We start from the raw sequence: 14609 nt of genomic DNA, 5'->3' as shown, positions 1-14609 counted from the left end.
AGAGCACAGTGACACTGTGGAACCCTGACTATTATTATTTTCTTTCTCTCTCGTTCACTCGAGCCGGGTTCCTTTGGCCTCTTGAAGCAGTGAACCAAGCAGTTGGCCCACCCTTTGACCTTTTCAGATGGGGTGCATTGGTGGCCCTGATGGTGCTACCTATAGTGTCCACGCATGAGCAATAAGGAGTCACCCTCCTTCCTTCCTCTTCCAGTCCCCAACAAGGAGAAACAAGCCCACCTGGGCTCAGCAACCCTTTTGCTGCCCTGCAGCACCCCACTCCCTCCCCGCATAACGGCCTGGTCACCCCTAACTCGTTACTCCAGACCCAGGAGGTAAACGCTTCTGAGATGCTTCCTGTTTCCTCTTCTTCCTGTTCATTAACGTGAAGTACCCGTTTCTGAGAAGTGCCCGGCTATTTATTTCAGAACAGGCAAGTCAGAACACAGGTCTACCAGCCACAGTGGGAGAAGGAGGTAGGAGGCGGGGGCTCACGGGCACAGGGGCTCTGCCTCAGGGAGGAAGATGGGTGTTCGCCTGTGGGGTGCAGAGCTCAGGGCTCTGGTGATCCTTTCCGTGGGGCCGGCCTCCTCATGTGCGAAGCAGGGACTGTCCAGATGGAGATGCCAGGGAAGCTCCCCTGGCCACCTGTCCCAACTTGTCCCCCCTCTAAGCAACACTGCTGGAAATTCTATCCTTCAGCTCATGCAGGTTTCACAGAGCCCTGTCAAAGTGGCAGCACTTTATCTTAGCAAGCAGGACTTCCCCAAATTGAGAGACAAATGCCATGCTTTGCTCGAGATGGGCCTCTCCTGGGCTAGGGGGTGAAGTGGGCACAGGGCAGGACCCCGCAGCTGGCCTGGCAGGTTTGCGCCCACTTGCTTGGGAGGTTTGCTCAGGGACGGCCTTGCTCTGCAGATATTGATCCAAACAGCGCCAAGTCGAGGTCCCTTTAGTCACTGCCATCTGCCAAAGAGGACAAAGGCCAGTTCGTGGTCAGAGAACCCAAAGCCCGAGGTGGACTTGGGGAAGGGCAAGTCTGGAAAAATGGCCCTCAGTCAGCGAAGCGAGTTGTAAATGAGAAGCGAAACCTAGTAGGCTCTTTAGACCCTTTCTATTTTACTGCAGATCATCCACAGGGGAGGAAAAATCAGGATTTCTTGGATATGTTTGCCTTTCAAGAACCCTCACAAACCAGAGAGTGAGGCATGATCACCCAAGGGACTCATTTTCCTCATGATGCTGTGAAAGGCCTCAGAGGGCAGCCCCCTCTCTGGGCTTTGTGGTTAGAATGCGGGCTTTAAACATGGGATGGGGCTGAGCGGAGCGCACGGAGCCCTGGCTTCCATTCCCAGCACTGAAAAAACAAAGCAAACTTGGGGTCGAGTACTTTACATAGGGACAACAATAAAAAAGAAGCCTGCCATGCTATGGAAGTCGGGAAGCTTTCCCTACCCATCAAAGGGCCAGGCTCCTTTGTGCGCATGCTTTGTGGCCCACACGGGATTTATAGTAAATGGCCACCGTCGCTTCTCGGCCTTTTGGCTAAGATCAAGTGTAGTAAATGGCCACCAGATGGGGCCCTGGTTCCCCTCTAGCTCATACACTGGCTGGCTTTGTTCTCTTGCTCGTGAGGGCTGATGTTTCCTGAGAAGAACTGTGAGTCCCAGGGAAGATGGTGGGACCCACGGAGACACACGTATGACTTTATTTCTTCAGCCTGACAAGACTCCAAGCTCATAAACGTGGAGAGCCACGGCCATCGACCTAGAGCTCATAGAAGTAGATTTCTTCACACAATGGGATGCAACATGGAAGTCCTGTCAGCTCCCAACACGTATGCAAACCTGAGCTAATTGCTCCCAGAAGCACGTTGACGCTGGATTCAAAGCTGATTTTTACCTCCCAGAGTGTTTGGGTGACCTGGCTGGGGGAAAGAGGGTTGTGGATAAACTTTTTGCTCTTGGAGACCCATCTTTAAAACCACACTGGCCTTCTAGATAAATCATTTAATTTTCATTGTTTAAGAAAAAAATATTTCAGAGACTGAAATCAGTTGTAAGTGGGCATGGGGAACTGCACCATTTTCCTCTCTCTGGCAAACATTGCTAGGACTTTTCCCAAAGACTGAAGTTATCCGTCACTCTGCTCCCGAGGACCAGAGCTCCTCCCAGACATTTCCAGGCCCTGGAGAGGAGGATGAGCCCATAATGTGGTAGGAGTAGAGTAAGGGTGACTTTGGAATTCAGCAGCCTTGCACCTTCAGGAGATAATTCTGTTCACCTCCTTGCAGCCCACCTGCTTTCCTGGGAGGCGTTTGCTGTCTGGAGGTCGCTGCGTTTTGTTAGTTACCGCGTGCACCGGTAATGCTTGGCAGAGCACCAAGCCCAGAGAGTCCTCTGCACCCTCCCTTTGCTTCCCGAGACCACAGGCCTCGGCGCTCCATGTCCACTCTCGGTCTTGTCTCAGAGCACGGGAGGCGAGGCCATGGATGGCACCGGAGTGTCCCTTATGCACCCCAAGGAGGAGCAGACGCACGGTGCCTTCTCTTGGCTCCAATCTTCAGGGCCCGAGGGTGCACCGACCATCCCGACCTGCTGCCCACTCTCCCCGAAGATGACGTCTATTTTTTTAATCTTGCAGAGAGCTGCGGAGCCGCCCCTGGCTGTGCTTCTGTCGCAGCCATCTTGGCAAGGCCAGTTCAGTTTATTTTGTTTTCCCGCGCACAAATGCGGGCTGTGCGTGGGGAGCCACGGTGGGCCTGGGTGTTCTGCCTTTTCCTGGGGAGCTCCCCCGCCCCGCTATGGCGCGCGCCTACTGAGCCGCCTGCAGGGAAGGAGCTGCGGGGCTCCCATCAAGCAAGTAGCAACGACAGCCGCCTGGCGGAAATAGCGTGCCCATAGCGGTCAGAGCAACCGGTTAAACTCTGGGCCCTGCCACGTGGAAGCTGTGCGGCTTTGCACCAATTGCTACTGGGAACAAGTTCCCATTTCATTCCCACGCCACAGCCAGGCAGGGGTGAGGGGGGCAGGTCTGCGCCCCAGAGCCCGGGCCGCCTGAGTGCACAGCTGCCCGCGCGCCATCTGCTGGTAAGTAGAGGTAACTCAGCGTTCCGCGGCGAATTTGGAAATGATTTCATCTGGCCCCTTGATTTTGAGTGGAGGAGGTTTGGGATTGAAGAAGACAGGCCTGTCTGACTTCTCACAGTGGGACAGTCTGGCGTCTGTGGGTCTGAACCCTGCCTTGGCAATCAGGAGCTCACGTAACCTTGGGCGTATTTCGCAACTTCTCAGTAATCAGTTTTCTTATCTATCAAACGAGGGACTTAATGCTCACTACCTCAAGGATTTTTTTTTTTTTTTTGTACCGGGGATCGAACTCGGGTCCTTGAGCTTGTGCAGCAGGAGGCGAAACCCCTGAGCTAAATCCCCGGCCCCCTCAAGGATTTTTTTAAAGAAGATTAAATTAGGCAACCAGAGCGGAGTGCTTGGCACTATCTGACCCCTGTGTAGAGCTTCGCCGCTGGGGCATTCTGCAGCCTAGAGCTATTGATCTGTATTGGTAACTTTCCTGGAATGGACGGCCTTTTCCTTCAGATCCAGAAGCTCTGAGTGCAGTCCTGACCGGCGTCAAAGAAGGATTGACAGCCCTCTGGCCCTTGGCTGGAACATTTGGCCTTGGCTACTGGGTAGAAGAATGGAGATGGCCCGTGGAAGCCATCATGATTCCAGTTCATTGTGCCTCCTCGAGTGACATGGGAACTATACAGATTTGTTAGGTGAAGGACGAGGAAGGAACCCGACACAGAGCTGCTGTGGGTGGAGAAAGTTCCATTTGCACCATCTACTTACAGGAACCACAACACCAGGCATTTCTCTGTCTTTCTCCATTTCTGTAACAATGATATTTAGAAAGACCACTTAATGAACCGTGTAGCACCCTCCCCCATCTCTTTGAGAAAGGCTGGCATTCAACTCCTGGTAATCATCCTGCCTCAGCCTCCGAGTGCTGGGATTTCAGATGTGTGCCACCAAGCCCAGCCAAGACCATATTCTTCAAGTAAGTGTGAACACCTTCCTCCTGTTTGTAACTGGCCATTCTGTTAATAATAGGGACTGTGAACCTCATCAGAAGCCAGAGAGACAAAGAGGGAAACAGAGAATGAGTACTGCCATTTTCTCCTCCTCTTCTCAGATTTTCCAGTGATGCCTTCCATGAGTCTGACCCAAATACACCCAGCAGATAAGGAGCTTCAGCCATGTGCCCATAGATGTCAGTCTCACAGGACACAGGGCAGGGCAGAGAATGGGTCTCAGGGAAAAATGTGGAGAGAAACATCCACAGCTATGGTTTGCACATATGTACAGGAAGTATAAAAATATTGAGACTAGGGCTGGGGATTAGCTCAGTAGCAGTGAGCCTGCCTTGAATGCACAAGGTCCTCAGTTCGATCCCCAGTACCAAAAAAAAAAATTAAGATTATTTATATATTCAACTGTACTTCCGTCAACTTGAAGAGATTCTCCATGAGCTCATTTGTGAGACTTGTGTTTCCAGTGGTTCTATTAAAAATGTTATTTTCCAGGTTGCCTTGCCACCTTTGTCTGCCATGAACTGTTGCCACTCTGCCATGTGCCACCCTGCCTTGGAGCCAGTCAATTATAGACTGAAGCCTCTACAAACTATAGCTAAATAAGTCTTTCCCCTTTTAAGTTTGGGAGTTGGGTATTTTGTCTTACCAATGAGAAAAGTAACTAAGACATTACTCTTAAACTTCTTTGTCCTTTGGAATTCATTTTTCCATTTCGGGGCATAGCTAGTAGGTTGGGACAGCTAGCAGGACAGTTAGCATGTTGGGAGTTTTATTTCTCCTATCTCACTCTCACAAAAATAAAAAAATTTTTAAAAAAGAAAAGAACAAAAAGATATGGAAGCAAAGATCTAAACTAGACTTCTACCTCAAGAAGCTAAAAAAAAAAGTAAAATCTAAAACATACATAAAAATCACTGATACTGAAAAATTAAAAAATAATTCAGTAAGGCCAAAATTTGTTTTGAAAAAAGACCCCTGGCATGGTGGTGCAGGCCTGTAATCCTATTGCTTGGGAGGCTGAGGCAGGAGGATTGCCTCAAGTTTGAGGCCAGCCTAGGCTACATAGTGAGTTCAAGGCCAGCCTGAAATACATAGTGAGACTCAAAAAAAAAATGTTTATTTTCCTCCCTACTCTACTCTTCTTCCCATTCTTGTGGTGGCTTTCACCCAATATCGGATATGATTGTGGTTACTAGAAATTTTCATGGAAAAGGGTAGGGAAATAGACAAGTGTGCCTTTCTAGAACATTCCTCTCCTTACCCCATTCCCCAGCCGCAGTTTGTTCTTCAGTGAAGTCCCCCCCAAAGCCTCATGCTAACATAGGTGGGCTTTAGGGAAGTGGCTGGATCATAGGTGTGTGATGCTAGATTAGGGTGTATGCTACTAGGATTAAGAGTGAATTATAATGAAATTAGTTTATCATAGATCTGGGAGTGTATAATGGAAGTATTGGTATGGGTAGCACCACCTAGAAGGCTGTAGCCTAGATGGGATAAAAGGGAAAGGAAAGCTTGCTGCCTACTGCGTGCTGCTTCCTGCCCGCCCTGCCATAGACTGTTTCTCCTCTATGACACCCTTCTGCCATATCACCCTGCCTTGGAACCAGCCAACTTTGGACTGAAATCTCTGAAAACTGAGCTGAAATAAACCTTTCCTCCTTTAACATGTGAGTGTTGGGTGTTTTGTCTCAGTAACGAGAAAAGTAATAAGACGGGCTGATTCTGGGAATCTGGGCAACACGTGTGGAGGATGCCTGGAGAGGAGGCTTGGAGAAGTAGGCAGGTCCCAGAGCAGGGGAGATGTGCAAGCTAAGAAAGGGCTTCAACTTTATTCTGAAAGGAGCAAGACAGCATCAAGGAATTTCCATAAGCAAGCGACCTGGCCATCACCATTTTGTAGACCAGTCATGGTGGCAGGAATATGGTGGCTAAGAAACAGGAGTAGACAATGTCTTACAGTAAACTAATTGATGACAACGACCTGACCCTAGCCGGTGGCAATAAAAGATGAGGAGAGCCATCGTGGTGTATAAAGAGATACTGTTGTAGTTTAAATGTAGACTGTCCCCAAAAGCCTCATGTGTTCAAAGGTGGAACTTTTAAAAGGTGTTTGGATCATGGGGGCACGGTACTCATGAGTTTACACTTAAATGTGCTGTTAGGGAGTGGGGCTTGATTGGAAGAAGTGAGCCACTGGGGGTAAACTTTGGAGAGTATATCTCCCTCCCGCCTCCTCCCTTGCGCTCTGATCCCTGGGTGCCATGGAATGAGAGCTTCTTGGAACCAGCCTAAATCCCCTGAACCATGAGCCAAATTTAATTTAAGTTTTGAGTGTCAGCTATTTTGACCCAGTGATGGGAAGGTAACTACTACAGATGTTAAGGAGAGGTGGTGTTCAGGAACATCAGGAACAACTTTAGAGTCCGCCTGAAGTAACTGGTTTTATTTCTGTTTGTGCTCTGTTAAATTACATAGGTAGAGGAAAAAACCTCTTTTTCGATGAGTATCTATTGTTTTCAGAACACAGGATCTGTACTGTCTACTCTGTACACAAATTTTGGGTTGATATTAGAGCAATATGACAGCATCTTTCAAGGACTTGTTCTCTAATACTAACTGCCATGAGAACATGCTGGAATAGAAAGTGTATTTGTAACAGGCAGCTCGTGTACCACCCGGGGAGCCAGCCCAGGCTGCTGCAAGACAGGGCAGTGGAAGAGGTCTATGGTGGAACTGCTCACAGCATGGCGGCCAGGGGCAGAGAGGGAAGTGGGGGCAGGGGAGGGAGAGGAACCCTTCCGGGTCACACCCCAGGGAGCTGCCTCTTCCCAGGCCCACTTCCTCTCAGCGGGTTGGCTGTAAACCTCGTAACCCTATCACACTTCGAAAGGCCAACCTAGGAGTAATGAGGCTTTTGGGGGACATCTAGCTAGAAACCAAAACCCTCTGCTTCTGCTCCCCCAAAAGACTCGTGCTCATCTCTTTATGCACAACACATTTAGGCCATCTCTAAGCGTTGTCGAAGTCCTGACGGCTCACCTCAGGCTCAGGTCCAGGGTACCTCCTAAGCCTGTGTCCTCAGTGCGGGTGCCAGCACAGATACTGCCTTGCATAAGGCAGAAGGGACCCCAGGAAATGGAGGGTCTTTAACTAGACCATTTCTTGTTAAATTTTTCCCATGAACGTGTTCCACAAACCATGGTAACAAGCTCCCTGGTTTATCATTGCCTGGCTGTGTAACGCACTCCAAGGATCTTTACCCAGGGCTGGTAGCCTCCACGGATAGAAAATGGTCTGCCATGAGGGCTGTGGCTGCTGGCCATTTCCTGTGGGGCATCTCAAGAGGGCTGTTAGGGAGCAACTCACCATCCATGAAGGAGAGCTGCCCTCGTGTGTAAAGACAGTGCCACTGGGTGAGCACCTGCTGACCACCGAAACTCCAAAGATTTATTTTGGAAACACAGACTTGATTTCTACTCCACTTACAAGTAGTAAGATTAATGCATATAACCAAGCATTCTAATAGTGCATTTGTTTAAAAACCTGTCAATGGAATAGCTTAATGGAATGAGTTTCTTTGCAGCAAATATAAAATATGTCAAATCACTGAAGGAAATACTGTAAGGTAGCATATAAATAAAACATACCTTCGCTGAAGTCTGTCTAACTGTGCAAGTGAATTGTTATTTTAAAGCAATTCCAACAACAATTGTATGGGATAATCACAATAAAAGGAATTGCAACACTAGTGCTTTGAAATGGCAAGTTTTGCATTTTTAAAGAATGTAGTTATTTTCCTCAAAGAGTCCTACAGAGAAAGACAGGGACATAGGATTCTCTGCTTGAAGCGTTCTGCTGCTGAGGAAGAATTTGCAAGTCAAAGCTTACTTGCATTCAATTCTCAACACAAGGAAAATAAAAGCCATGAAAGCTATCTTTAAGGAGAAATTCTAAAGATTATTAGAAACCTCTTTGAATAAACTAAAAGGAAAACAAAGCAGAGAAATAAAATGAGGCTTGAAATTTGGTCTGCTGCCTCTAAACACCTGGGGGCCAACATGCTGGGGTCTCGCGAGCACAGTCACAGTGGGCATTTTTGTAAGGGCAGCTCCTGTCCCCAGCTTGACTAAAGTGTTAGACGCGGTTGGTTTCAGAGCTGGTCCCTGGCTGCAGCTGACTCACTGTGCAGTTGGGAATAGAAGACATCATGACACAAGTGCATGCACAAGCACACACATATGACTAACAGCGCAGACCAGCCACTGTGTGTGACCTGAATACATCTCTTTAATGAGACCTTTCAGGCAGCTTAATAAATTGGCAACAGAGGCATAGTACTGTGGCTTTGAAGTTATCTTAACATAACCTTCACAAGGGCTGGGGATTTGGCTCAGTGCTTTCACCACCTGCTGTGCTAAGCGCAAGGAGCCGAGTTCAATCCCCGGTACCAAAAAAAAAAACAGAACACTCTCCCCTAAGGACATGTTCTCTTTGCTTTCTCTAACTCTAAGTGGGGAGAACAAGGCTGGCTCACATGGATGGGTTTGGAGGCAAAGAATCTCAAACAATCAAGCAAAGTCACTGTGATGACTTAGATACAAATGGGGGTGATTACAGTTGAGGACAGAGGGGTGCAGGAGTTTAGGCTAACACCCAAAGATCAGAGGGAGGCAGGGGATGCCTCATAGGGTCCTTGGGGACAGAGGCTGTTTCACCATCCTCCACAGAGGGCTTCTACTCATGGTTTCCAGATGGCTGGTTGGGCTCCAGCCATTATGTCTGGATTTTAGCCAGCAGGAGAGAGGGCACAGAGAAGAACATGCCATACCCTGTAAAGCTGCCTCTTAAAATTCTCGGCCTACATCTCTACCTGCAACCCATCAGCCAGAACTTAGTCTCATGGCCCAGTGAGCTACAAGGGAGGTTAGAAAATACGACCTTTATCCTGGGCAGTGCAATACACCAGGGGCTCGCTGAGAAGCAATTGGGGAAAGCTGATATTGGAGGCCTCTGTGATAAGGAATTAATCCAAGACACTTACGGTTTATATCTGGCTGTCCCAGTCCAAGGCTCCTGTGCTCAAAGGTGGGGCTTTTGGAAGGTGATTGTGAAGTAGAAGATTACGGCTCGACAAAACCGGGTTGAGCAAGTGGGCATTGCCTGTCCGTCATGAAGGCCCAAAACCCAGGTACAGAACCCGGAATCCAGGATGACTGAGCAAGCTCCCGGACCCTGTGTGTGGGACTCCGGGACTAATCAGAAAGGGCTATCTTCTGTTCTTCCTTTACGTCTGGTATGAGACCAAACAGACCTTTAACAGGAGCTTAAATCTGACATCAGGCCAAGTGAGTCTCTTTTTTTTTTGCTTCTTTTATTGGTGCATTTTAGGTATACAATATGTTTACATTTATCATTGGGTGTTTGTACCTGAACATGATGTATCTTGGTTCTTATTTTTTCCCCATTACCTGTGCATCCTTCACCCCCTCCACCCTTCCCTATTTACAAAGACTTTGTTTCCATTTTTTTCTTTTCTCATAATTTTTCCTTTCCCTTCTTTCCTTTCCCCTTCCCCTCCCACCACCCTTTGGACCTTTTCTTCCTATTTCAAATTAACAATTATTTGTTTTAATCCTTGTTTACACTGTCAATTTCTCACACTAGAGAAACTATTCAGTATTTACACAAGTGTGTCCTATTGATTTCACTTAAGAGGATGGCCTCAATATGCATCCATTTAGCTATAAATGTCTCTAGTTTTTCATTCTTCATGGCTGAGTAGTACTCCATTTTTTAAAAAAAAAACAACCACATCTTCTTTATCCAGTTTTCAGTTGATGGGTAATTGGGCCTTAGCTATTACAAACTGTGCCACTATAAACATGGGTGCACATATATCGCTGAGGTATGATTCTTTTAATTCTTTTGGGAAGATACCTAGCAGGGGAATAGCTGGGTCAAATGGGACCTCTAGCACTAGTTCTTTGAGGTATCTCCATACTGATTTCCACAGTGGTTGCACCAGTCTGCACTCCCACCAACAGTGGAGCAGGGTTCCTTTCTCTCCACACCCCCGCCAGTATTTGTTATTTGTTGATTTCTTGATAGCAGCCATTCTTTCTGGGCTGAGGTGGAATCTCAGTGTTATTTTCATCTGCATCTCTTGAATGACCAGTGATGTTAAACATTTTTTCACATGTTTGTTTGCTGCTTTTACTTGTTTGTCTAAGAAATGTCTGTTCATTTCAGATGCCCATTTTTGAATTGAATCTTTGAATTTGGGGGGGGATCTGATTTTTTTCAATTCTTTATATATTCTAGATAGTAGTCCTTTGTCTGAGGTACAGCTGCTAAAATTTTTTTCCCAGATTGTAGATTGTCTCTTAGCTCTGTTGGTGGTTTCTTTTGCAGTGCAGAAGCTTTTTAATAAGATGAGATCCCAGATTCCTGTACTACTGAGGTTTTGTTCATAAAGTCTTTTCCTTTGTTAGTGTCTTCAAGAGTTCTACCTAACTTATCTTCCACCAAGATTAGGGTTCCTGTCTTAATATTTAGATCTTTAATCCACTTCGATCTTAGTTTAGTGCACAGTAATAGATATGGGTCTAGTTTTAATCTTTGGCAGGTTGAAATCCAGTTTTTCCAACACCATTTGTTAAATAGGCTATCTTTTCCTCTAATGAGGGTGGTTGGCTCCTTTTTCAAAGATGAGGTGGCTGAGTATGTCTGGAGATGTTTCTGCATCTTCTAATCTATTCTACTGGTCCTCAGGTCTGTTTCTTTGCCAGTACCATGCTGTTTTTATCACAGTAGCTTTGTAGTATAGTTTCAAGTTGGGGATTGTGATAACCCCTGCCGTGTCTCTGTTGCCTCAAATTGCTTTTGCTATTCTAGGTCTCTTCTGGTTCCAAATGAATTTTTGGATTGTTTTCTCTAGTTCTGTGAAGTATATTGTTGGAATTTCAATTGGCATTGCATTAAATCTATCTATATGGTAGTTTTGGAAGTATGGCCATTTTCACTATATTGGTTCTTCCTACCCAGGAACAAGGTATGTCTTTCCATTTTCTTATATCCTCTTCGATCTCTTTTTTCAGAGTTCTGTAGTTTTCAGTGTAGAGGTCTTTTGCTTCCTTTGTTAGATTGATTCCTAGATATTTCATTTTTTTGGATCCTATTGTAGAAGGAATTGTTTCCCTAATTCCTCTCTCAGTGAGTCTGTTATTTGTGTATAAGAAGGCTATTGTTTTTTAAGTGTTGACCTTGTATCCAGCTACTCTACTGAATCTGTCAATTAAGTCTAGAAGTCTTTTGGTGAGGTTTTTTGGGTCTTCTATGGAAAGTATCATATCATCAGCAAATAATGATAGTTTAACTTCTTCCTTTCCTATTTTTATTCCTGTTATTTCTTTCTCTTTTCTAATTGGTGTGCCTAATGTTTTGAGAACAATATTAATCAGGAGTGATGATAGTGGGCATCCTTGTCTTCTTTCTGATTTTAGCATGAAAGTTTGCAGTTTTTGACCATTTAGTATGATGTTGGCTATTGGTTTTTCATAGATAGCCTTAATCAAGTTGACATAAAGACCTTCTATTCCAATTTTCTGTAGCATTTTTTTCATGAATGGGTGTTGGATTTTGTCAAATGCCTTTTCTGCATCTATTGAGATGATCCTATGGTTTTTGTCCTTGACTCTGTTGATAAAGTGTATTACATTTATTGATTTATGTATGTTGAACCATCCTTCCATCCCTGGGATAAATCAGACTTGGTCAGGGTATGTGATCTTCTTGATGACCCTCTGTATTCTATTTGCCAGTATCTTGTTGAGGATTTTTGCACCTGTGTTCATTAGGGAGATTGGCCTGTAGTTCTCTTTTTGGGTTGGGTCTTTTCCTGGTTTTGGAATCAAAGTAACACTTGCTTCCAGGAATGAATTTGTAAGTATTGCTTCCATTTCAATTTCCTTGATGAGTTTAAAGAGTAATGGTGATAGTTTTTCTTGAAATGTCTTGTAGAATTCAGCAGTGAAGCCATCAGGACCTGGGCTTTTCTTTGTTGGTAAATTTTTTATTACATTTTCAATTTCACTCATTGTAATTGGGGTGTTTAGAATTTCTGTATCTTCTTCATTTAACTTGGGCAGTTCATATGTATCTCGGAATCTGTCCATTTCTTCTGTTTTTTTCATTTTATTAGAGTACAGATTCTCTAAATAGGTATTGATTATCCTCTGGATTTCTGCTGGGTCTGTTGTGACTTCACCTTTTTCATTCTTAATCACATAGATTTGAGCCTTGCCTTTCCTTTTTTTTGATAAGGTTGGCTAAAGGTTTATTGATTTTATTTATTCTTTTGAAAAACCAACTCTTTGATTCATTGATTTTTGTATCATTCTCTTAGTCTCCATTGCATTGATTTCTTCTCAGATCTTTATAATTTCCTCTCTTGTATGAGCCTTGGGTTTGTTATACTCTTCTTTTTCTAGGAACTTGAGGTTCTGGATTAGGTTGTTTATTTGAGTTCTCTCTGTTTGCCTAATATGGGTGTTCACTGCTATGAATTTCCCCTCATAGAACTGCTTTCATTGTGTCCCATAGATTCCTGTATGTTGTACTGGCATTATCATTTACTAGTAGAAACTGTCTAATTTCTTCTTTAATTTGCTCTGTGACCCATTGGTTGATCAGAAGGGTGTTATTCAATTTCCATATGTTTGTGGGGGTTTTGTGGTTTCTTATGTTATTGATCTCCAATGTTATTGCACTATGGTCTGATAATATACAGGAGGTAACCTCTGTTCTTTTACATTTACATAGATATCTCCTATGAGCCAGCATGTGGTCTATTTTGGAGAATGACCCATGTGTAGCCAAAAAGAATGTATATTATAACTTTGTGGGGGTAGAACACTCTCTAAACATCTATTAAGTCCATTTGTTCAATAGCTTGGTTCAGTTCTAGAATTTCATTGTTAATTTTTTTGTATAGATGATCTATCTGTGATAGTGGGGTATTGTGTTCCCCAACTACAATTGTATTAGTGCTTATTTGGTTTTTCATGTCCATTAATATTTGTTTTGTATAGTTGGGGGCATTCGTATTTGGTGCATATATATTTAGGATTGTCATCTCTTCCTCTTGGATTTTTCCCTTCACAAGGATGTAGTGACCATCTTTGTCTCTCTTAATTAGTTTTAGTTTGAAATCTACTTTGTCTGCATATAAGGTTGCTATCCCTGCTTTTTTCTGGGTTCCTGTGGCGTGGAGAACTGTTTTCTATCCTTTTACTTTCAGTCTATGACTTTCTTTTTGAGTTAGGTGTGTTTCTTGAATATACCATATTGTTGGATTTTGCTTCTTAATCCATTCTGCCAGTCTATTTCTTTTGATTGGTGAATTGAGGCCATTAACATTGATTGTTATAATTGAGAGATATTGACTCATCCTTGTCATGATGTTTTACTGATGTTGGGTCTTTTTTTTTTTTTATTTTTCCCCCTTCCCCTTTCGTTTCTTGCCTTGCCTTGTGGGTTCACTCTGTTGGGCCTCCTGGAGTTGTGACCTTCATTGTCTTTTTCTAGGATATTGTTTAGAATTATTTGGAGTGATGGTTTGGTGTTCATGAAATTTCATAGGTGTTCTTTGTCATGGAAATATCTAATTTCCCCATCAATTTTGAAAGACAATTTTGCAGGATACAACAGTCTAGGTTGGAAGTTATTTTCTTTTAGGGCTTGAAATACTTCACTCCAGGCTCTTGTTGACTTGAGAGTTTGTGTTGAGAAGTCTGCTGTGATTCTGACGGGCTTTCCTTTGTAGGTGATTTGCTTCTTTTCTCTAACTGCTTATGGGATTTTGTTCTTCTGTTGGGTTTCTGGGATATTGACTATTATTATATGTCTAGGTGTAGATTTTTTTTGATCATGGCTAGTTGGAGTTCTATATGCCTCCCTTATCTGTATGTCCAATTCTCTGCCTCTGTCTGGGACGTTTTCTACTATCACCTCTGTGAACAGTTTTTTTTATGTCAATTGTACTTTCTCCTGGTTTTTTGTGGATTCTTATCGGTCTTATGTTATTCTTCTTTGCATCATCTAGCAGCTGCTGGATTGATTTCTCGTGGTCCCTTACTATTTTTAAGAAATTTCTTTTTTCATGGTCATTAACTGCAATCCTGTGTACTATATCTGATATTCTATCTTCACATTCCCTTAATCTGCTGTGCATACTTTCAATGGAGTTTTTAATCTCCTGGATATTTGTTTGAATCTGTTTCATGGATTCCATTTCTTTCTTATACTGGGCGATCATGGTTTCCATTTCTTTCTTATGCTGGGCATTCACGGCTTCTAGCATGTTTCTGAGCTCATCTTTTTTTTTAAAATCTGTTTCTGTTCTAGGGCCTCTAATCATGTCTTTCACTCTGCTCACCATCTCTGTAGTTATCTGGGAGATTATTTCTGCTTTGAATTTTTCTAGAGCCTCATTCGTCTGTTTTGTTACTTTCTGTGC

At 44.2% G+C, this 14609-nt stretch overlaps 1 long non-coding RNA gene across 3 annotated transcripts in view; it reads left to right on the top strand.

Moving 5' to 3' along the window:
* Positions 1–14609, top strand: part of LOC106008091 (uncharacterized) — a 94048-nt gene that overhangs the window by 66140 nt on the left and 13299 nt on the right. For 2 of the 3 annotated variants that reach the window (XR_002390725.2, XR_002390724.2), the window contains one exon: positions 1720–2845. The exons of the other annotated variant lie outside the window; for it this stretch is intronic. This is a non-coding gene — a long non-coding RNA (uncharacterized LOC106008091). Of the gene's footprint in view, positions 1–1719; positions 2846–14609 lie in introns of those variants that run through there. 3 annotated transcript variants of the gene reach the window in all.

The sequence above is a fragment of the Heterocephalus glaber genome, unplaced genomic scaffold (genome assembly GCF_053883595.1).
Source record: "Heterocephalus glaber isolate CG9 unplaced genomic scaffold, H.glaber_assembly_v1.0 deba00000613, whole genome shotgun sequence".
NCBI classification, from domain to species: Eukaryota; Metazoa; Chordata; class Mammalia; order Rodentia; family Bathyergidae; genus Heterocephalus; species Heterocephalus glaber.
Note: the sequence above shows the minus strand (reverse complement) of the source record. Positions and strands in the feature narration are given on the sequence as shown.